Below are 24,879 nucleotides of genomic sequence, written 5' to 3' on the forward strand. Positions count from 1 at the left end.
CTGCATTAAGATCTTGAGATCCACTGTAGCCACATTTTATGAGCTATAGATTAGATTATAGAGGGCTATCACATCAAGTTTTTTGAATTTAATAACTACACTGTGCTTATATAAGAAAGAGTATTCTTATTTTGAGGCAAACACTGATGTATACAGTGGTAAATAAGAACCATGTATGCAATCTACTCTAAATGGAGGTATAAAAGACATAGCCATCTACTGATATATTTACCTGTAGAAAATACCAGAGCAAATGTGGTCCAGTGTTAAAATGTGGTTCATGTGGGTAAAAAGTATATGAGAGTTCTTTGTATATTTTTCTATATTTTTGAAATTATTTCAGATAAAATATTAGCATATATATTTACACACATTTATAATATATACGATACAGCATAGATACACATTATACATGTACATCTGTATTTAGAGTACATACAGATAATTCATCCACATTTTGAATGTAACCTCAGGTTGAGATAGCTCCAGCTGGTGTTCACAGTCGAAGTGCTGAGTGAGTCATGTGATTCGTGCTCCAGATTTCTTTGAAATCTACAGTCAGTACATGTGTGGCTGTCTCCTATAAATTCTGGGGCCTTCCGCAAGATTCCTGTGATCTCCTGTGATGAGCCAACATTTGCTTTCTGTCACTCACTTTGCCACTGTCACAGAGTGACAGTAAAAGCTCCTCTCTCTTTGCTTACAAAATAGAAGCTAAGAAACTTATCTCCAAATTACTGATGGAAAACACTCTAAGTTATTTTGATTTACTAATGGTGTGTCAACTCAACTGGATTAAGAAATTCTAAGGGATTAGTTAAATACATTTTTTAGCATGTTTGGGTACGTCATGAAAGCATGACTTTCGTCTATTTCTGGTTCCTGGCTCTTTCCCTCTGGCGCTGTTCCTCTGCTCTGCTTCTTGGTTACCATGAACTAAGCAACCTCCTTCCACCAGATCCTGCCACCGTGTTTTGACCTCAGAGCCAGCCAACCACAGACTGAACCCCTGAAACCATGAGCAAAAATAAACCTTTCCTCCTTTAAGTTGTGTAAATTGGGTATTTGGCCCCAGTGATGAAAAGCTGACAGTTATTTTCATACAAAAAAACTCTAGTTAACTGAGCCTTCAGATGCTTCGAATTCAAATAGGTGCCCTAAGTCATCTGAAAGTTGACAGTTCAATGCTCCTGGGAAGTCTAGGTATGCTCAGTGGTGTTCTGACTTAAGAGTCAAGACCCAGAGATTCGTTTCTAATTAACTGAAGAATTAACTTTTTCAAATTGACAATAAAAAGTCACATTTTCATGGGTTGCAACATGATGTTTTAATATATGCGTACATTGTGCAATGAATACATCAAGCCAAGAACATATCCATTATTTCATATTTATTTGTGATGAGAACACTTAAACCAGTCTCTTCAAGCACGCGACACATTATTATTAACTACAGTCACCATGTCGCACCGTAGGTCTCTTGCGCTGTCTTCCTAACTGAAGTTAGAATGCTTTGAACAATGTCTCCCCAGTGTCCCTTGCCTCACTTCCAGCCGGTAACCAGCATTGCTCTCTCTGCTTCTATGTGCTGTTTAGATTAGTGGCTGAATGTCTGTACCTGGCTTCCATCACTCCACATGTGTTCCGTTTTAATGCACACTGCTGCAATGCCTGGATTTCCTTTTCTGTTTAAAGGCTGGATGGTATTCCACCATGGACATATACTACATTTTCTTTGTCCGCTCATCCATCAATGTATGTTTAGGTTGATTCCATGTTTTGGCCATTATGAATGGTTCTGTAACCAACATGTTGTTGCAGATATCACTTTAGGACTCTAATTTCATTTCCTTTAGATGTACACCTAGAAGTGGGGTTGCTGGACTATATGGTAGTTCTATTTTTAATTTTTTTGAGGAGCTTCTATACTGTTGTCTATTATGGGTACACATATTACATTTCCACCAACAGCCTGCAATGGTCCCCTTTTGAGATAAGGATTCTTGTACAGACAAGATCCTTGTCTCCCACTCCTCTTCCCTTCCCTTTCTTTCCCTACTCCTTCTCCTTCTCATTCTCTTTCCCTTCTACCCTCCCCACTTTTTCTTTTATTCCCTTCCTATACCAACGATAGAGCAGATAATATTTACCCAGTTCCCAAACTCTGCTGTAAGTAGTATTTGGCCATTAGGAAGCTCTTTAGGGGAGATGATCTTGACAAAAACAGGTTCAAAGTGAACATAAGTCACCTTCACCTTATCCTGAGCCTATCTGCTTTCTGCCATTCACTCCTAGTCTCCCACATTTTGTAATCTTAAAAGAAATTCCCAAGGGGACTGTTTCAGGGCTGAAGGATGTCCTCAGAGCAACAAAGACATTGAAACAAAAAGGCAGGCTGCCTTTTCATATTTAAAAATTTAAATTAAAAAATTAAATCAGGGGTAAGAACTCTGGCCAAGTCAAACTAACTGAATTCTGGCTGAAAGTGGCTGGGTGGACCAAATATCACCCGGATGATACTGGTGATGAGGACCTTGATCAGATATCTAAGGTGGAACTCTAGTTAACCTGACCTAGCAGAATTCATACTACAATTCTGTCATGAAAAGATGAACACAGAAATCCAAAAGGCCTAGTCAATAAGAGACTTCACAAATTCCTAACGAGAGTTTGGCCAATTACCAGTTGAGTATCTAGTGATTGAATTATTTACAGGGCATAATGCGAACTGAATTAAGTGGCAATGATTAGATGATTTCCTTCTATAAAGACCTTGATACTGGCACAGATTCTCTGCTAGCCTGGACTTCAGTCAATTCCTCCAAGCCTCTTGTTCGTTGAGGTCTTGACTTTGCCAACTCCTCGTTCCCAGCACTTTCTGAGGCCTGCCCAGCCCAATCTTAGCAAAGGATGTTGCTAAATTCATTTAACCAGAATTCATTACCCTGGGCATCTCCCCCTGGCAGTGTCCCATCCACTGAGTGCCACCCCTGACCCGCCTCCACTCTGCTCCTTGGCCACTGTCCCACCTAGCCTGCTGCCCTTGGAACAGAGCTCAGTCTCTCTCCCTATTGCAGTTACCCACTGTGGTGGTCCTCAGTAGTCTTTCTTACCACCTTAACAAGTCTTCCTTACCAAGTTCACAAGAATACAGTCTTCCTTACCATATTACTTGTTTCTTTTACAGTACCAATAAATTCCAGGTCTTATTTTCTATAGAGGGAATAAGACTGATGCAGGTGCAGAAGTACTTAGACATCTAACAGGAAGTAGGATGTGCCATGGAATGACAGACAGACTTACAGACGAATGAATCTCAAGCAGCAGTAGGAGTCAGCTGGTACGAGAATCTCAAAGTCGGAACAACTTACCTTTTGAGCACGTAAACTTTGAGCTGCATGTTAAAGAATGAGTAAATTTTCTCTAATAATGCAGTATGGAAAAGAAAGCACTGAATAGGGGTCTTCGGTGTCTAGGTCCAAATAAGTGATTTTACAAAAAGGAATTCCAGGACCATGTTGGACCTCAGCCCAACACTGATTGCACTAGGAGGTTGGTGCAGACCTGCTTTTCCTAGCTTGGGCAAACAGGTACCCTGGAGACCATTCCCCAAGGAAAATCAATGCAGATAATGCCCCAATGTGCTGCTTTGGCTCTCTCAAAGAGATTTATTAAAAAGGAACTCTGGTTCTTTGGCTTAAAGTGTTAAAGAAAATGGTTGACTCTTTCTTTAAAAAAAAATTGTTCTTTTGGGTCTTCTGAAAGTCACTGATAAGACCAAAGAGGGTGAACTAGGGAAAGACATTCCCTTGAAAAGACAAACATTGGCACGAGTGCCTGGAAAACCATTCTGCGTGGGTGGAAAATGCTTCAGTCATTTCTTCCAGGCAAGCCTAGAAGCAAAGAAATCATGCTGAAAAGCACATGGAAAACACTAGCAAAATATTTTTAGCTGGCTGAACTTTTAGTAAGAGTTAAAAGGAAAAGTTATCCTTTAAAAGGAAAAATTATCAAAAGAATGCTATGTTGGCAGGGAGGCAGAAGGGGGTGATAAGCCAGAGTTCAGAATCCCCGAGTTTGTGCTGTGTGTTTTTGGGCCCGGGTCTTTCCGACCTGGATTGTGAGATTTTGCTGTTCCATAGCTGTGTCCTTCCCATGGGGAACACCTGTGAGACCATTGCTGGATTCTCACATGTCACCACACAGCCACCTTTCTTTCTCCCTTTCTTCAACCCTCTTTCCTTCCTCCCTTTCTATCCCTCCTTCTCTTTTATCCTTCCTCTCTGACCTTATTCTGTTGTATTTGGCTGGATTATCTTGTCAAAAGCTCATTCTATGTTCTGAAAAAATTCTCAGACAACAGGTTCTTTTTGAAAATACTCCTCAGTTCCCCAGATCAATTTTGGGTGATATGATGGGATACATAAAAGTTTGGTTTGGTTTGAGTTTCTCTTTCTTTGTAAGCTTTTTGTGTCTGTTTATTTTCCTCCTCTAAAATACCAAAATGCCAGAGATCTTGTGGCTGGATGGCCACACTACAGCAGTGGGTCCAAGTCACTTCTCCTTTTTATTTTTTGAGTGTCATGCTCCTGTGCCCTTCTGAAGCTCTCTCTCATCCACTAGCACAGCTGATTGCAGCCAAGTTTTAAGAATGAGCTAAGGATTAATTCAACCCCCACATGGCCACGATGGCTGCCCCTCTTTACTGTGCTTTTCTTCCCATTTTTGAGTCCCTTCCCACAATATTAATAAGGTGTGATTGACAAAACAAAAGTGGATATTTTCAAGGTGTCCAATCTAAAGTTTCAAAGTACGAACTCATTGTGAAATGATTACTCCCATTAAGCTTATCTATCCACCATTTACCTGATTACCATTTCTTCCCATTTTTATTTTAAAGCTTATTTCTAACAGGGAAATAGGGATTCTCATGTAGAAACAAGTTTTCAGCACACCTTTAATTCTGTCTTCACATAGGGCAGTGGTGGTAATGCTGGTCCTGCTGTTTGTCATCATTAAAAGCTCTAAAAGGTTTTCTCCATCACCGACACGGGAGATTCTCCACTGTTCCTTTGAGTCAGGCTGGCTCTCAGCACCTTCAGGGTCCCAGCTCCCAGCAGGATAGGAAGTTGGCAGAAGGATCGAGAACCAGACAGGACAGATCTGTCAGGGCCCCATGGACAGGCCTGTGGGAGGAGGGTGACTGTCCCTGCAGGCAGCTATTTGGGGGTCTTGGTTTAACGCTCAGAATACTACAGTTCTGGGAGTTGCTTGGAATGGAAACACAGACTCTGCCTTTCTAGAGGGTCTTCCTTCCGCTGAATGCTGAAGTGTGCTGTTAACACTAACAAAACTCCAAGGCCTGCGTGCTGCTATTTTAAGGGTTCTGTGAGGGTCCATACCCGCTGAATGTATTAAACTTCTCCCTTGCTTAACCCCAACATAATTTCCAAATGTTTTCACTCTTGACCAAGATCCAGGCCTACCTGTCCAGTCTGCTCCACCTGACTCCCTCACTCGGCAAATGACTTTGGCTCCTCCCAGGGTGGTGGTAGGGCACTCAGCTCCTTTCACCATCTCAGTCATCTGCTGTCCCTACTTGTCCCTTCCTCCCTCACCTTTTCAGGCCGTGTATTCTCCTTCCCCTTGAAGGTGAATGGCACCTGAATCTCCAACCTTGACATTGAGCTCTCCTGACATCTTCAGAGGTTTTCCCATCACTTGTGTATTCTCTTTCCTACACAGATTCTTCTTCTGTGAGGGTTGTGAACTGAAAATATTAAAACAAAAAAATGTGTCAGATACTCCTACCAGCCATCCCAATTTAGCAGCCCAGTACAGGGTAGGGTGTCAATTATTTGCCCTCATGATTGCAGGACTGACTGGGAACTGGGGGCCCCTGTTGTTGTGGATTAAAAACCGGTGGTCAATTTAACACCAGATGAATTAAATCAGCATGGTGCTGAGTGTAGATGTTCCACCTGAGGAAAGTTGCCAGCATAAATAGAGAGTTGGAGAAGAAGAGTGAGGCGTTGTGGGTTTCTCTAAGTGTTGCTGTTTGAGCTGTTGGTTCTCTTGGAGGAGCTCATCATGACTAGCTTCCCCGGTGTGAGTTCAACTATTGTCATTGGAGGAGCTCGGGACCTTGTTGGTGAGGGTGGCTGTGGTTCACTCTGGGGGAGCTCTGGTCCTTATATCAAGCATCACTTCCTGGCTTTAGAGAGTAAGATGTGTGCTGTTTAATCTCCAAGTCAAACTCATCATGCTGGCTTCCTGGCATGTACTCAACTGTTCTTATCATCAGAGGAGCCTGGGACCTCTGGGTCACTGAGGATGGCTGTGGTGCTTTTCAGAACAGCCCTAGGTCCTTATTTTGAGCTCCATGACTTCTTGGCTCCAGTGTAAAACCCTCAGTCTACCAGCACAGCTCCTTCACTGCTGGCCTAGACTTCCTAGCTTTTACCACTGATCTTCGGGCCTTCCCAGCACAGATCCATAAAAGAGACTGGCGTGAGTCCCTTTGGTGGGTTCTAAGACCTCCAGCTGGACTCCCATGAGGCATTGTCATGGGCTCTAGGTTTTCATATGGACTCATTTAGGACATTTCTGTGGGATTCAAGCCCTTGGCTGAATATTCTGAGTTTTTAGTGTTGTGGACAGATTTCCTGCACTTTCTGTGTTTAACTCTAGATGACCATCATAAAATAATATTACAAATTCTGTGTCCTAATTCTAATTGTTCTCCTCACAACCCCTGACTACAACACCTGGTTCCCAGCACTGAGAGGATAGACCACATATTGCTATAGCAGGAAAACATCCAAATTAAAAATTCACAGACTATATGCGCTCTAAAGGCTCATAATCTTTCAAGTGTTGTTGCTGATGGGCTTTTGGAAAGCAATCGGGCCATGAAGACGCTAATTTAGTCAGTGGATTAATCCACTCATGAGATCTTAATTTGATGACAATATTAGGAGGCGATGAAGACATGAGGTGGCCTGAGTTGAAAGGAGGGGAGCATGGGGATGTGGCCTCGGGGACCATATGTAGTTCCTGGCCCTCCTCTTGGTTTCTTTCCCTCTCTCTGTTTCCTGGCTACTATGATGAGTAGCTTTACTCCACCATGGCTCTTCCACCGTGAAGTTCTTCCTCACAGCCGTTGCACAGCAATGGAACCAAGAAACCATGGACGAAAACCCCTGAAACCATGAGCCAACCCTTCTTCCTTTTAATTGTTTGTTTTAGGCATTTTGTCAGAGTAGCAAAAAGCCAACCTGTCCGGACCAGTTGCTTACCATGTGTTCACTGCTGTTGATTGCTGCCTGGGTCTGACTGTTACTTGATATTTAAAATACCAGTCCTTCTCAAGAGTCCTTCCTCCTAGACAGTTCAAAATCTGTAACAGGGAAAAAGAAGAGAGATTCTGGGACAGCATCCAGGGGTCACAGATGATGTTACCCCAAAGGACTCAGTTTAGTTCATTCAGCAAGCAGCTCTTTCTCTACAGCTTGCTAATGAAGCCCATGTGAAAGGAATTCCTCCAGTCCCTCATCCTGCTCCCTTCTCCTAATGAAAGTCATTTCTTTCTTCTTGCCAAGAGTCTGTAATTACATACAAGTGTTATTAATAGCAAACACTGTCCTTTATTGTATTTAGTTTTGCTTATCTCTCTTTTTCACTGCAATGACTTGATTTTTCACTGCTTTAAGGCTGGCCAAAAATTCTTGTATGGAACAGGCATGACATGCAGGTTCACTGGGTCCATCTGACCCAGGATAGTTGCTACAGCAGGCCCTGGCCTGAAGACATCCCTGTGTTCATATAAGCAGCTCCAGGGACACCTGCATGAATGGTGGCATCAGTCACATGGCTAGTGATCTATTTCCCAATGCTAAGAAAGGACAATTTTGTGGCACTGAGAAATGCCACAAAGAGCAGCTTCTTGATGGTCTCGCTGTCACTGGAGATGACTGGACTTTTCCACAGAGATCCTGGGAGCCGAAGTTCTCTACAAGAACAAATGGTGGCAGGGATTTTGCTTTCCTCTCTGGAGTCATTCCTAGTGAAACCCATCTTCCCGGCCTCACTGAGGAAGAAACCCAAGAAGCTTGGGGAGGACTCAAAGCCCCTAGTTCCAGTGAACGTCCTCTCTTCCAGTGCTAGTGGGGCTGCTGGTGGTGGCCAGGTCTGGGATGCTCACAGTTGAGCTGCATCATCAGGGAGTTGTGAGAGAGAGGGAGAGAGAGACACGATTGGTCATCTACCTAAATATGATGAAGTTGCCTATGAAGCATAGCCAATTATGAGACAGCTGATGACTTCCCATCAGGATACCACCCAAAGGGAAGGGACAGACCATATGAGAGAGACCTGTGCTTGCTCATAAGGTTACCAAGAAAACTTTTGTTTATTGTGAGAAATTTAAAGCCTTCGACAAAACAAGAACACCAGGATGAGCTAAATTAGTGGAGAAAGAGGGAAAGTGGACGGGGAAGAGAGGATGACCACTGAGAATCCATGTTTTGGTGATGCTCTTTGATTTTTGTTGTTGTTAGAGGTGAGAAGCCTGTGTCTTTTTCTATACTTCCTAGACCTTGTCTTGCCTTAAAAATGTTATGTGTATGTAAAAGTCTCCATGGAAGAGTGCAGTCCAAAAATTCCTACTCTGCCCTCTGAGCCTACAACTTCCAGAAGCTTCCATTTTGAATATTCTGTCAAAGCAATACATCACCTTTATTGTGAGGAATGTAAACTAGATCACAAACTACAAAGAACTCCTCAAAACACTACACAGAAGGGTTCTGGATCATCAGAAAGTGGCACAGGCACTGTCACCTCACTCCAGAGAATCCTGGGACAGAACAAAAATAACCAACTAGAGGTCATATTAGAAACCTTCCAGTCAGGAGTCACCTCCTGCCCTTAACCTGGCTGCCCCAAAGGCAGAGTACCGGGGAGCTCTGAGAATCCTGGGAAAGGAAGAAAACAGGATTGCAACTTGTTTCTCTTCTCCTCACACCCTCCTTCCCCCGTCTCAAGTTCAGGCACTAACAAGCACCATTTGTTCTAAAACAAAGGAAAAAATATATCTGTTATGAATTCCCTATTGTGCCTGACTTGGGAACCTGACGTTGGGCTGGTTTGTTTTTTGGGATGCCTTGAGCTGTACTGTTCTTCTCTCCGAGGAATGCTTGCTCTCAGGAGACATCAGCAACCCACCAGGCTTCAGGGAATAAGCGCTATAGTTGACTTTTCTTTCTTTGGAGCAACATTCCTGCAGAGATAAATATACAGAGGGACAGACAGATTGTAAAGGAGGAAGGATGCCGTGTCAGCATGAGGGCTCGGAACAGAACAAAAGGGTTATCGTGGGCAGAGCCTGAAAATAGAATTTGAAGCTATCAGGATTGGGGAAACAGAGGAGGAGCAGAAGAGTCCTGCATCTCCCAGGAAAAAGGCACTGGTAGAGCTGAGTGAACCCCTAAAATCCTGTTTTAGAGAAATGCCACTGGGCAGACAGGAGGGAATCTAGGACACTGACATTTTTGCCAGCCGTCCTAATTAGAATGATTTGTAAAACTCATATTTTTTTTGTATTATGTTGAGCTTTCTGGGCTAAAACTTTTTGTTTCTTTCTTAAATTCCATACAGATATCCCAGAATAACGGTGCTGAAGCGCAGTTGTTTTTCCAGAGCTGCCATTGGTTTGAAGCAGCATAGGCAAGGTGGGAGGGCGGGATGGGTCTCGGAAATCAGCCATCCTGACCTTTGAGAGAGAAAATTGGCAGGAAAACTGCTAGGGGAGGGGCAGATGCTTCTGAAACAAGGTCTGGTACGTTCGTGTTATCATCAAGCTGGTACTCGCCCTTTACTCCTCAGATTTTCTGGTAAGCTTGCTAAAATCTAATAAACGAAGCCAAGGACATCTGCCACGAGGGCCACGTCTCTGTTACCCCGCAGATCAGACATCTAAATGAAAACGGCAGTCAGGAAAGGTTATTGCCCCTTTTAGACTTCATTTTAATGGGTTGTTAACCTTTGAGTCACCCGCCTCTGTACCCACGTTCAACTTCCTCCCCATCGCAAGCCCCTCCATCCACCTCCTTTACGTAGGGTACATTTTGTTTACAGGGCACAAAGCTGGTGAAAGATCCAGTTGGCCACCTGCCCTCATGAAATCCAGACAGGGTACAGAACAGGTCCCTGTGGACTAAGCCAGGAAAGGAATTTCAGGGAAGGAAGCTTCCTTTGAAGAAACCTCAGCCTTCCAACTAAAGTAATAATTAAACCAATGCGTACATTAGGAAGCTCTTTAAGCTGGTCTGCTAATTTTTCCAAACAGATGCAGACTCCAGTCCAGAATCTCAGCATCTATGTGTCAGGATTGGCACCTGCTGCAAGCAGAATGGTTTAAGTTTTAAACACCTGTCTCTGCTTAATGTTCATTGTCGAGGTGGACAGTGCTTCCACTCGGAAGCAAGGATGCTTCATTCTGAGTTTGACTTTGAAAGCCAGAAATGACCTTCCTCCTTGAATTGTATTTCAAATTGGATTTCAACCCATCTCTGACTATATGCATAGGATGGCATTGGCTTTTCTTGTTCTGTTTGGTGAGAATGGTGATTTATGATTTAAATAAAACTGGTTCTCACATATAAAGCTTGTTCTATCCTTCCCCACAAACAATGCCAAAAGTGGTCCTCACCCCTGCACTTATCTTTGTGATCTGCCAAGATCCAAATCCAAAATCCACAGGGTTCATCTCATTTAGAGAACCCAGAGACAGTATAAGGCACTGCCGCTTGTCTTCCTAAACCAGAGTGGGGCGGAGAGGAAAGTAGAGGTGGCAGAAAGCTTGCTGAGATGGGGCCTCAGCAGACTGGATGGGATTTAAAGCCTCAGCCTAACTCTCTGGTGCCTCCTCATATACACCACAGTCTAGGGAAGGAGCTGCAAAAGAGTTGTTTATTTTCACAGTAATCTGCACGGTGCCAGGAAACAGTTGCTGTACAGCTCTGCAGAACCCAAGTTGGTCTGGCAGAAGCCAACCTAAGTGCGAAGAGCAGAGCAGCTCCTCCTTCCGCTCTTTCCCCGAGCTGTCGCGCGTGGATTTTGGCCTTAGCCTCTGTCCACCATCTCTTCTCACTCAAGTCCAGAGTCTCCCGCATGCCAGTTGTGCTGCCAGCATTGTCGGGAGGCTTGATGTGGTGTGAACTCCTGCCCGGGGGAGACCGGCAGAGGGCTGAAAGAATCACCAAGAAAGAGCAGGGTGGATTCTGCAGAGCTCACCGAGCAGCCTGTCTCTCCTTATCCTCACTGGCCGTGTACAAACTGGACCTGTAGAGATCTGGCCCATGTCTGGGTTTTGTTCCAGGTGGTCCAACTTCTTCCTTTTATTCAACTAAATTCTGTCCTATTGGTCCATATCCCTGAAACCTCACCCCCTCCCACATTAATTTTGCTGAACTTCCATTCTTAACAAAGTGCCCTTCCAGTTCCAGTCCAGCCCTCTGTTTAGGTCCACACTGGCTGGCAGTTTCAGTGGGCCCTGGAGGATCTGGTGCACTCCTGTGTGCATGGTGCTGGGGATAGAACCCAGGGCCCCTTGCATGCGAGACGAGCACTGCACCACTGAGCTGCACCCTATGCCCTATCTGACACTCTCCAATTCTGGGACTCTGCGCAGTTGCTTTTGTTCTGAGCACGTACTGGTCACTCTGTGCAGGGGGTTCCATAAAGAAACACTGAAAAACATCGCTCCCTTCTAAGTGGGAAACGGACTGAGGGAAACAGGTAATAAGTGATGAACAGCAGATGCTTTGCATGGCACATTAGGAGTTAAAAGTGTCATCAAAAAAAAAGAAATTGAGCAGAAATGAAGGACCCAGCCTGCAGCTGAGAGGGCAGAGGAAGGACTGCAATAAAATTTCCAAGTTCAGTTGCAAACCAGTGAGACAAATGACAGAAGGGAGTTTCTGTTCCTCCTTATGAAGAATGGATCTTACCGAGAAACAAACGCATTCTATCATCTATCTGTCTTTCAGTCTATCATCTGTTATCTATTTATCCACATCCATCATCTATTTGCAGAATTATTGGTTATTTATGTTGATATATAAAATAATATTCAGATTGTTAATTTTACAATTGTATATATCAGTTATATATAGTCCAGTTATAAATAGTCCTAGAGAGTATGCATATATATTCCCATTTAACTAAGATTGCCTTAAAATAATCTGAAGCCTCAAGGAATTTTGATATCTCTTTCAAGTCAGGTAGCTATTTAGGGGGGTTCTGGTTCCTCAAATAGTCTGTTTATTTAGGGTGAACTTTCTAAGGGGCGCTACCTGCACCTCTTGATAACATAAACCCTAGAGGATTCTCTGCATATGACCCCTGGCTCCTGCTGGTCAGGGCCCAAGCTGCTCCTGCTGCCAACCCCCGAGGTGGCTGTTGACAGTGGTGAGGTCTTGGAAGGACAGGGCTGAGTGGCCCAGGGAGACCCTTAATCCCTGGATGGCAGGAGGCCACCAGGTACCCAGCCTTAGCCAGCACATCTTTCCCCAGTCTTCAGTCCTGCTCTAAGCTCAAGTTTGAACTTTGGTTTCTTGTGTCTTTGAAAATTCTTGGTGTAAAAATAAGCAAATGAGGGATTAGGAATGTCCAGTCATTGTTTGAGGACTTTCTGGAATTTAGAGCATTGTTATTTTAGTTGTTTAGAAACGGCTTTGGTTGCTTCTTTATCATAGGCCCGCAGGCTTCTGAATAACTTCCTGGGGGACTGGCCCACATTCTCTTCCCCCTGGCGTCTCTTGCTCAGCGAGGCTCACACTGGGCGTCTTCCCAGCATCCTGTCTGGGAATGACCTTCTCTCTGCTTACTAAGCTCCGAGAGTCCTTGCAAAAGTGAACAGTGACCTGCAGCACAGGAAGAAAGCCTGCTCTGGCGCCTGGCAAGAGAAAACAACCCCAGTTTCTAGGAAGTTAACACACACACACACACACACACACACACACACACACACACACGAGGAGAAGGCAGTGTTCCCCTGAAGGTCTTCTAAGGGAAGCCAGCAGACATCCCAGTGTCAAACAGAGGGAAAGCAGGTGTGGGAATACAGGTGGAAAGATTTCCTGTGGGCCTTGGAAAACAAGGGCATGTGTGTCTGTGCATGTGTATTACTGATTTAAAAATTCCTTGCCTAAGTGCCTGGAAGCCTGCAGCATTTAAGAGAAAAACCACCTTGCAATGTATCTAGAAAGAATTTCACTGTCTCCAGATAGGTTCTAAAGCTGTCAGCATTTCCTAACCGAGACCAATAAGAATAGGGAATCCTTAAGAAAGGGACAGTTGTGTCCTTTAAATCCTTCTCAATTCAAATAAGACCTATTGGAATATCATAAAGGATTTAAGGATATCCTCCTAGTCTGGCAAAATATGCAGATTTTTAAAAAAATCATTCATTTGTAATTATCACTGACACGATATTCAACCAATAAGGATTCTGATGAGCCCAGAATTAAGTAGCCACTCCTTGGTTATAATGCAGAATCATGATTCTCACTTATGAGTATTCAATGTGCCACCAGTTCCCTCTCTCCTGATCAGGACCTGCAAGGTGAGACCTGCGACCTCAGCAGGCCACTGTGCTCTGAAGTCCTGTGCATCGGATTGAATGCACTGCTGGTGCCATCTTGAAATCTATAACAGGTTTACTCTTGAGCTTGTGCTTTTGGGATGTGCACGGGAGCTGAGTAGTTATGTGCAATGCATCCTCTGGTCTCTGCTGCCTGTTCAGATTTAGTATTTATGAGGCCCCATGGAAGTGCAATTGGACTAAAAACAAATACAAGGGAAGTGAGTGAGGTGAGGTGGGAGGGGGAATGTGACAACCCTGACAGGGCGTCTTTCCATCTGAGCTGCCATCTGTTTGGTGTGAAGAACAAAGCTATAGTACCGTAGGAAACTGACGCGGCTAGAGGATCCCATCATGGCCATCCCTAACTCGCTTTCCTCAGTGAGGCAAATGCTTCCTCTGGATGTGAAGATACAGATTGAGGGAAAGACAGGGCAAGGGAGGATTCTTTGTCTTTTCAGTCCTTCCTGATTCATCACTACGTCGAAGGTGGGGAAAGCCAGTAGAATGTGTATACACTGAATTAAAAAGAGTTTAGCTAGTTTATATCATATTTGCACTATTCAAGAAAGAAGCAAAATACATGTACATGCAAGAGCTACAAAATATGAACGAACTACACAATTTCAGTGAATCTGCATGCAAGTGAAATACATTTACACTTACACTTTTCAAATGAACATTGCCCAGCCTAAAGATTAATGGTAAATTTTGTACAAGCAATTTAATTTCCATTACCCAAGATGACATTAAATAGCAAATTAAATATTTTGACAAATTGAAGGACTATGAAAGAAAGAACAAGGTTTATATCCTAGTACCTTTCATAAGAATTCCTTGCCCCGCTTTTAAGTGATTTTCATTTGACACTGGGCCATATAAAATATACAGCCAGTAAGTGAGTATTTTTGTGGAAACACATAGTAGCATAGTAATTACGTCCAATCTTGGTGATGGATTTACATAGGTCATTTCTATTGGTGTTCATATCACATCTGCCTAAGGTTTCATTTTAGTGGTTGCCTTTGTTAAGATCCCTGAGGAGCACCCTGAGATAAAGAGTCACGTTTGGAAGATGATACCAGAAAGCACCATGAGGAGAAACAGAAAGACCAGTGTGGAAGCCAAGGAACAGGAAGCCCGTGAAGGTAGTTACTACCTTGAGGAGCAGGAGTGAGAGCTCTTTTGAGCTGGGAGCTCTGGGGTCCGTGGTATCCCAGAATCACCCAAATGAAGAACAAGGATGCTGGAGCGTTTATCTGCCATTGATAGAGAGCTATTCCTGGAGTCATTGATTCTCCATCATTGCTGGCTTGTCTGCTCCTGGCTATCATGGTCAGGAATGGGCAGGGTACCCGCAACACCTATTGCATTAGTAGAGGAATTAAAAATGCAATAGAGACTGACGATATCTCCTAAAATGTTGAGTGAGACCCAATAGGAAACAGAGATGTGCAAAGCAAGAGAAATCTTTTCTCTGTCTGGATGAGATTTCAGAGATGCTTTTGTAAGAACTCTCACAGATGTGCCTGAAATGAAATGTTACCTTCGGTTCTGGGAAATATGGCACAGGAAACTTTTAAGATATGGAGAGGGCCAGGTGTGGTGGCTCACGCCTGTAATCCCAGCACTTGGGAGGCTGAGGCAGGAGGATCATTGCGAGTTTGAGACCAGCCTGGGCTACAAAGTGAGCTCAAGGCCAGCCTGAACTGCACAAGACCCTGTCTCAAAAAAGACCAAAAAAAAAAGAGAGAGAGAGAGATGGAGAGGGACGGGGATCTGAATGAAGAAAGCATGCTGAGGAGGAGCTGCAGCCAAGGTGGTGAACCTATAGCATGAGTGGTACAGTGGGCATGCATAGCCCTCTCTGTTGGCACATGTGCCAAGTCACCCCAGAATCTCGCCCCAGCATCACACCAGCAGCAGAGTGTTGAATAACAGCATACCTTGGGGCCACATGCATGCTCAGAAAGGAGCAATGGCTCCAGGCGATGATGCCATGAGCAGTTCCAGCACTGGATCTCTGAAAGGCCCGCTATCACTGACCTAGAGTCTATCTGGAGGCCAGAGAGAGGATGTTGTACCAGTGAACCTTGACAAGGCCTGCTCCGGACCTTGTAGTAGTCTTTAGTTTTTGATGACTTTGGCCTGGGTGTTGATTTCCTAATCCTCCAGGCACCAGAAATACACTGCCTGGTCGCCAACAAACCCCAGAGTGGCACACATGACTGAGTGTGGCCTCCATTGTGTCAGTTACCCAGTCTGTAGACCAAACAAATGCATGTGGTTAAAAAATCCCGTCAAGAAATGGTAAAACGCGTTTCTTGCTGGAATGAACCCTGGTTAAAAAGGATAAGGGATCCAAGCATGGGTCCAATGCAGAAGAAACATTTGTGAGGCGGGCTCCAAATGGGGAGAGTTTTGAAGACCAGCTCTGCCTCTTGGGGGACTTCTGGTCTTGGGTGAAGTACTTAACCTCCTGGTTCCACCATAGCCTCAATTGTAAAATGAAGCTTCCAATGGTCTGTGCTACAGAGAAGCCACCAGGACAAACTGGGATGATGTGGGTGACTTGCTTAACACATGCTGAGTGTTACATGCCAGCTCGTCCCCTTGATTTTCTATGGGTGATAAAATTTCCAGGCCAGCTTCAGGTTTTCTTCTGCCTTTGCAGTAAACTAGAAGCATTTATTGAGTGTCAGCTTTGTACCTATCCAAGGCACTAAGCTCTGAGGAAGTTAAAGCCTAGCTGGAAAAATCAGATATGCAAGGAAAAAAGAGTAGAATTGCCTCCTGTGTGCCAGGCAGGACTCTCGATTGACTATAATCTCATTTTGACCTCTACTAAGTTAAATAATGAGAAACAAGTCTTTACCTCATTTTAAAAGATGTACGAACTGCTGGCCCATGTGGTAAAGGACTTATTTCCTTCTTTCAGGAATCCGTGGAGCAGAAGTGAAATCCAAGTGTGTGGGCATCAAATCCATTTTTGCAACGACTGATAGAATAAAGTCTTCTCCCAGACTACCTTCCTAGTAATCTTGAGAAGCAGACAAGGACCATTTGCTAACACCATTGTACACATTCGGAAAATATGACCCAGGATCATGTAGGTACATTTTCAGCCTTAAAGGTAAGGTCAGTTTTTAAATCCAGTGAATTTTTTGACTATTAATCAGGAAATATTTTGATAGACACTATTTAGATGGTCACATTGTCAATCACTCTTTGGATGGTGTCCATGCACTGTGTGTGGCATTGATGTTGAAGAACACTTTGAAAAACCACTTTTTTAGGTAGGACAGAAGACCTGTGGGTGTCAGCTGTTTGAAGGGCAGTGGCCCCATATGTGTTTGGAGGTCAGAAGACCAGGAATTTGTCTCTGGTTCCACCAAACACTACCTGGAAGTCCTTAGGCACATCGCTGCTCTTGGTCATGGATTTCTCAAGTACAAATTAGAGATATTAGACCTAATGATTTCCCAAATCCATTAAAGACTGATTCTGCGAAGTAGAATACAAGAGATTAGTATGAAGCCCAGAGACAGGAAGAAGTAGAGATTTTCCTCTGTGGTCTCTACTGCCACCAAGGACAATGCTTTTCTGTGGCTGGAATTGTGGGGCAGCATATCACAGTTAATGTTAAGGATGGGAAGGAGGAATCCTTATTCAAGTCTTAGTTACAGGAATATGTGTACCGGGACTTAAGGGAATCCAGTTTGCCCTCCCAGGAGAAGAGAGTACAAATCCTACAAGAACTCCCTGGCCCCAGAACAGAGAGTGCCTGAACAAAGCCTGTTTTGATCCTTTGTCTTGGTTAGGGGTGATAGCATATCTAGAACACAAATGGCCATGCTTGTATTGTTTGCATGCCAGTAATGAAACAGGAAAGCACAGCCAAGTGGTTTGGTTGGTTTTGGCATGTACGCTTCCCAGGATGGGAAATGCCCTTAGATTCTGGCTGATGATCGAGGATTTTATTTTTTAATAAGCGCGTTACTTGCAAAATATCAGAGGTTCCCGCTGAAGGGTAATCGTAAAGAATTGAACATCCTGGTATTTGGAACAAACATTCCAGCTGATTGGCATCATATGCCTTACTGTAATGTCCGTGATATAACAGTGACCACAGCAAGAGCCAGCCGGAGGTCCCTGGGGATTCCCCCAGGGGAAGCCACTCCATTTATGGTAAAAGACAGTAACAAAACAGGGATTTGGTGTTGAGGCCTAGACTGCCAATGCCTCTAGCAGCAGGTTGTAGGTATTCTAGTGCTGATATCAGTAGCCTCAAAGTGAAACTATCTTTACCTTCAGTGGTTCAGGGGCCACGACCATCAGTACCCAAATGTAGTGTTGGAGTTCACTGTGTGACCTGAGACTGACCTTGGACCTTGCTCGGGAGCTTCTGATTCACTGATCTGAAATCTCATAGTTGTGATTCTTCCATGTTCTGCTCATTGAATCAATGAGTTTGCATCTTGACCTTCCCTGAAGGCACACAGTTGAAGTCTTTGTCACTAGCCCCTGGTACGATTTTAGAGGATGATGTTTAGGGGAAGTAGAGTCACTTGGAGGACACCCTTGAAGGGGACAGCAGGACCCTAGACATTGCTGTGTTTTTCATAGCTTTTCTGCTACCATCAAGGGAAAAGCTTTCCTCCATCACACACTCCCTGCCGTGCTCTGCCTCAGCACAAGCCCAAAGCAGTAAGACCAGACTAGGATGAACTAGAACCTCTGACACAGTGAGCCAAAGTAAACCTCTTCCCCTTTTAAGTGGATTATTGCAAGCATTTTGTTACAGTGACAGAAAGCTGACTGACCTGGAAGGCAAGACTTGATACTTATCCCACAATGACCTGGGCCCTTTCTCCTCACAGGATGGTCCACAGGCTCACAGCATCGCACCTTGAGAATTATAACCCTATTGTTCAGTGAGTGGGTGACCTACCTCCCAGATGAGCCAGGAAGCTGAGCTTCACTGCAGGTGTTCTACCATAGAACACCCCAAATGGAAATGTGCAAATGGATCGCTCCAGCATCTTGTTAAGGTGCACATTCTGATTTGGTAAGTTTAGGCGGGAGCATTTCTAGCATAAGAGAGGACTTGATTTTAGAATTCTGTGAATACAATCAATCAACTGTTGTGGTTTCTGTTTTCCTTGTGTATTGCCACTTTTCAGCCAAAGGGAAAGATCTCTTTAAAACTTTTGAGGAAACAGTGCTGAAACAATTCACACATACCAATGTGCAGCGTGTACTTAATATCACTACTTAGAAATATGACACAACTGTCATCCCAGCACTTGGGGTGTGCGTGGGGGTAGGAGGCTGAGGCAGGAGAATGGCAAATTTGAGCCTCGCCTGGGCAACTTTATTTTTCATCAAGCAAAAAAAGGCTGGTTTTTAATAACTACAGTTACCTTCCCTGTGGCTCACTGTGAGGTCCTAGGTTCAATGCACAGCACTGCAAAGCAAAAACAAAAACCCCAAAGATACTTAGGAGTAAACAGTAATGTCCTTAGCCATTTTCCCAAGCAACACAGAAAATCACCTCCTACCCTTAACCAATTTCACTTGTATTTCCCCCCGATACTCTTATGCTTCGTGTCTGGATATCCACGTCTGTATCTGTATGTACACAAACACATATATTTAAACACCACTGTCATTTTCCCTCGTGCATTCTAAGCTGGTCTGATGAAAACATTCTAGATGAGCCCCTCTCCAGGCTTCCAGTCCAAACTTCCGGGGATGCCCAGGACTCCTCCAACCACCCCTATCCTGAGTCTGCAGAGGAGGCTCAAAGGTGGTGGGGGCGGGGCCGGAGGGGAAGTCAGAGACCAGGCTCCGCCTCCAGAGGTCATGCAGAAGCTCAGCGTCGCCGCCAGGAGGCGGTGGTGTTCACCAGAGGAGTTCCCTATCCTTGAAAAGATCCCTGAGCTCTAAACTGGGGCTCTTACCCCTTCTTTGAAAATTAGGATGTCACTCAGTTGAGTTCATAGTTTTCTAATTTTTCTCCAGCATATATTTGAAAAATTCTACATAGAAACCCATATCCACTTATAATGTGATTGCTCTGAGCACCTTTAAAAATCACACACATACACCCCTTCACTTGGTCACACCAATACCGATGGCTTACATTTTTCCCCACAGGTAACCTCCTTATGGCTGTCTCCTTTCTTTAACATTCCCCAGACTTATCTTGCAGTCTTGCAAGATTTGAGATTCTGCTGGTGACCAGTTCTTTTCTGCCCTGAAAAAAACCAAAACAAGTCTTAAGTAAGGAAGTGACACATCCCAGGAGGAGACCGTCTCCTTCCGACCCACGTGTGGGGCCTGGAGGGGAAGCACTGTTGCCTTGTTGGGATTTGTGACCTAGGGCTTGTTGTTTATCTCTGGATTTGTTTCCTACCACTGCTCTTACAATTTGTCACATGCTTAGCTGCTTGCTTTAAATGATTTTTTTAGCTTACAGCTGTGAAAGGCAGAAGCCCCAAGTCGAAGTGTCAGCTGGGGTGGAGGGAGAGAACTAATTGTTCACCCCTTTTGTCTTTCAGGGGCTGCCAACATTCCCTGGCCAGTGGCTGCATCACTCCTACCCTTCCTCCCCTTCACATCTCCTCTGATTTAGACCACCCCTGCCCACTCTCATAAAGACCCCAGGGATTACCTGAGGCTCACAGACAACCAAGTACAGTATAATCTCCCCAGCAAAGATCCTGAACTCAATCACACCCACGAACTCCCTGTGGTCAGGGAAGACAACATAGTCAAATTCTGGGGATTTGGTCAGGACATCTGTAGAGGGTCATTCTTCCATCTATCATCGCCTAAACAGTAGAAATACTGAAATTGTGACCCTTCAGAACATTTGTACAAGTTACAGGGTTTTACTAGTAAATACAGGCTGAACTGCTTGGAATCATACCACAGAACAATTCTTAAAAGCCCCTGGGAAAGGAGACAATGGAATGAACATTTCATGGAACTTCCATATGCCGTGGACCATATGAAGGCGTGAGATGAAAGCCAAAGGGACCTGGAGGTTAGACAAATCCATAATCAACACAGCGTCTACCATGTAGTGTATTTCTGTGTTTCAGGCACAGCACTAGGCACTCTGCCCACACTAATTTGTTCATTTAATCTGTCAGCAAGCCAGCAAAAAGACATTAGTGTCTTTGTTTTAAAGATGAGGGAACTGAGTTGTATAATGATGATGGGCTCTTTGTGCTCCATCCAGTCTTTGTAGAAGCTCAAGGGCATGGCTTGTCTGTAGCAAGGATGATGTTTCTAAATGTGTTTTTTAATAACTAGCATTACCTTCCCTGAAGAAAGAATTTATAGCTTCCCCAGAAGGCTTCTCTGATTGGTAAACCTGGTCGTATGCCAGAGCATCATCAAGATGAGTCCCCATTAGTGAAGATGGTGTTTACCCTACTTTCTGAGTCACCACTTACAGTTGACTTTTCCCCACTTATTTGGCCAAGATCATTGGATCTTCTTGATTTTGTTGAGAATAGAAACTGTAGTGTGTATTAATGGTTGACATTCAGGACCCTGCCAGAGAGTGCATTCATATTTGATGAGCACGTATTGAATACTTGTCATGGGCTGGGGCTGAGTTGGATTCCTGGTACCTAACTCAGTAAATGGTGGAGAATGGTCATACTCCTCCACCGGCTCACAGGTAGGTGGTCAATGGCTTATGGTAACAACAAGGACTTGATGATCTGGCTGACTTCATCAACCTTAACCTGTGTGTAAAAGAACCAGGTGACTGGATTCCGTCCTGGTGTTGATATTTTTACCTCTTATTCTCCATCCTTATGGAAGTTCAGTTCCAAAATATGCATCTATCTATTGGTCAGCCTAGATCTTTCTGTTGCAAATAAAGAAAAGAGAAAATAAAGCCGTAATACTGGAATTTAAGCTGATTTTAGCCAATTTTGCTCCTCTTCAGATTTCTACTCTCCACGGTGTGCAGCAGCTTACTCAGCCAGCCCTCAAAGCCAGTTGTGTGTGTGTGTGTCTTCCCAATTCACTGTTCAGGGATAGCAAGCTCAAAGCTTGGAATGGGCTGTAAGAACAGTCATGGCCCCAAAATATATGAGTGCTGTAGCTAGGATTTTTCTTCTTCTAGAGAGTCAAGTTAGTAGCATACTCCTGTCCTGAACACGCAGGGTTTGTATGAGGAATACCACAATTAACTAATGTGTAAGTAATTAAACAGATGGAGAAATGTTAATATTTGTTAGTGTTAATAGATTAAAGTAATACTAAACAAGAGGAGTATCTTAAAAGTCACAGATTTAGGTGTTGGAAGAGACACTGGGAATCAATGAGAATATTTCTCCATTTGTCAGACAAGAAATCAAATTAAGCTTGATCAGAAGAGCTCTCTCATCTCCTTGGATGAGGCAACCTAGATAGCCCTGAAGATGCCTTACTCCTATGTCTCAGCTCTTGGGGTTCAAAAGCAGCAGGTGTCTGAGGACAGGGTATTAACGCCCCACAGTGGTAAGGGTTGCAGAGGGTAACGGACTAACTCCAAGAGCCACGGTTTGCATGGACAGGTCAGGGTTGCTTTGCCTCTGCCTGAGTCTGCTTTTTGGTCAAACATGGAGCTCCTAGGACCAAAGACAGGGCCAGTACTGGACCCTCAGGTGCTGGTGCTCATAGCCTGACTGGCCGCAGTATCTCAGGAGAAACCCAGGGCAGAGGAGAGTGTTTTTATTGTGCTATTGTTGTTCAGAAAGCCTTCCTTCCAGGATGGACCAAACCAAACAGATTAATTTGTTTTAAAAATTAATAGAAGCCAAAAACACACCGCAAAACAGCCTGTAGCAGCGTAGGCTTTTTGTGGTTGGCATCCAGAGAAAAACACGCAGATTGTTTCTTCTGTCAACGTTCCCCTGCTCTGTCCTTCCCGTCAGCCCTGCTGGCCTCAGCCCCACACTGAGCCCACTGGAGCATGAAGCTGGGGAGGTCAAGTGTTTCATACGGACTAAGTCACATCTGTCACTTTCCTTCTCTCAGCCCACAAGCTGCTGAACCGTGCAGGGCAAAGGTTAGAATTGTAGCGCTTGGCCACTCTCTGTGTTGCTGCGATAAATCTTTCCCTCCTCATCCCCCCGGTCAGCGCAGGCTTCCTCCCACCCGTCATCCCATTTTAGAACAATCTTTGCAAAATAAATAAATAAATAAACGAATAGGAAAGATCATTCAGTTAATAGTTTACATATGAACTCTGGCATGTCCTAGAAATGGAACTCTTGTATCCAGCGACCTAAGGTGAAGTTGGTTTTGTGCTGAGTATCTTGGGGATTGGGTCCAGCACTCTGAAGATACCAAAGTGTATGGATGCACAAGTCCCTTATAAAAATGCTATAACATTTGCATAAAACCTGCATGTTCCCCTCATAGGGTACATTAACATGTTTGTAGGTTACTTGGATTTCCGAATTCAACATGGATGCTGTGTAAAATAGTTGTTATACTACATTGTTTAGTGAATGATGACAAAAAAAAGCCTGCCCGTGTTTGATCAGGTGCATTTCCTTTTTAACATACTCATGCTTTGGTTGGGTGAATTTGAGGATACAGAGCCCAAGATACAAAGAGTGACTGAATTGTGTCCTAGCAACTGCCAAGGAGTTTCTGATTTTAGAAGACCCCCAGCAATGGCTGTAGATCAGTGTAGCAGATATTTTAACAGTTTTTAAAAGCACGCCCCTCACTCTTCATCCTCCTACAAGCCCCACAGCTGTGACCTGCATGCTAAGATGAACAGGATGAGCCTTCCTTATTCTGGACCCTGGGCCACAGAAAGAAAGAGTTTCAGAGGCTTGAATAAAGGAGTCTGGAGGCAGAATGCTTCAGGCAATGAATTGAAAAGGTTAAAAAGGCGGGGGACTGGTGAGGATTCCTGCACCCTGAGCCAGGGGTTGGGCAGTGAACATGGAGAGATAGGAGAGGGGCGTGGAAAGAGGTTTGTTACTGATTTCCATGGTTACCCCTGACTGGCAACTTGATTGGTGTGCGATACCTAGGAGACTTTTGGCTGTGTCCAGATGGATCATGGGACCCGATCCCTGGGGCCTCCTTCTCTGGCCTGTTCCTCTCACTCTGCTTCCTGGTTGCCCTGAAGTGGGCAGTGTTCTCCCGCCACATCTTCTGCCATGATGCTTCTGCCTTGGAGCGGTCAGCAGTGAACTGAATCCCGTGAAACCATAAGCCAACCAGCCTTTCCTCCTTTCACCTGTATGTGTCAGGTGTTTTGTTCCAGCAGTAGGAAGCTGGATAATACACAGAGATGCATAAATAAGAAAGTTACTAAGTGTGATTCCAGGGAAGGCACCTGACTTCTGGAAGAATGACAGTTCTCTTATTTGGCCAAAACCCCCCAGCATCTTCCCTGTTTCTAAAATTGTTACAGAAGCTGTTTTTCAGGACTCAGATGCAGGACTCTACGCCCTGGCCTAAAATGACCCTGAAAGCCTTCAGTTTCAGAAGACCTGAACCTGAGAACAGAGAACAAGAGTTTGTGAGCCTAGAGGTGCCACCTATAGGATGGACAGGAGTAACAGAGACTGTCCACTCCCCAGATGCAAGTAATCAGAGAATTTACCTCCACCCCAGGCCACCTGCTTTCCTCATCTGAGCATCCCTCCTGTCTCCTCATCAGCTGACTCACAATAAAGCTCTCTTTTTTTGCAAAAGTTGGTGCCACTGTGTTGACTTCTATGTACATTGGTTAGTAGATCCTTGGTTGGTATCAGTCCCGTGATACTTAGTCTTAGTCATGGACTTAGCTGGATGGAGTGCCACCTAGAAAACTGATTAGTAACATGTCTGGGGCTTCAGAGATGATGCATCATACAGGTCAGCAGACTGAGAAGGACATCTCCTCTGACTGTGGGTGGTGCCACCCACCAGGCTGGTAGCCCAGATGGAAGAAGCAGTGGGGAACGGGGGAGCTCACACGCACAGGCACTCCACTCTTCTAGGGCGGGAGCTTTTCTGCTGTTGCCACTGCCCATGTAGACTCCGGGTAACTCAGCCTCTGAATGCAGATTCACACCAATCACTCCCGGAAGCTGCCAGCCCATCAGTCTCAGCCTGGGGCTGCATACTTGATCCTTCTTGTTCTGACACTTCTAGCTTCTTGGACTGAGAAGCTACCGGTTCCTGCCAATCTCTAGCTTGCAGAAGGCCATTGTATGTGTGAGG

The 24,879-nt window shown here is 44.5% G+C and overlaps 1 long non-coding RNA gene across 2 annotated transcripts in view; it reads left to right on the forward strand.

Annotated features, from left to right (window-relative positions):
• Window positions 1-24,368, forward strand: part of LOC134478497 (uncharacterized) — a 25,765-nt gene extending 1,397 nt beyond the window's left edge. The window contains exons 2-4 of one of the 2 annotated variants that reach the window (XR_010051139.1): window positions 16,580-16,774; window positions 18,522-18,709; window positions 20,205-24,368. This is a non-coding gene — a long non-coding RNA (uncharacterized LOC134478497). The remainder of the gene's footprint in view (window positions 1-16,579; window positions 16,775-18,521; window positions 18,710-20,204) is intronic. The other variant, XR_010051140.1, reaches the window with a different exon arrangement.
• The last annotated feature ends 511 nt before the right edge of the window (window positions 24,369-24,879 follow it).

Source organism: Cavia porcellus, unplaced genomic scaffold (genome assembly GCF_034190915.1).
Source record: "Cavia porcellus strain 051 isolate PalLab524CR breed Dunkin Hartley unplaced genomic scaffold, mCavPor4.1 scaffold_13, whole genome shotgun sequence".
NCBI classification, from domain to species: Eukaryota; Metazoa; Chordata; class Mammalia; order Rodentia; family Caviidae; genus Cavia; species Cavia porcellus.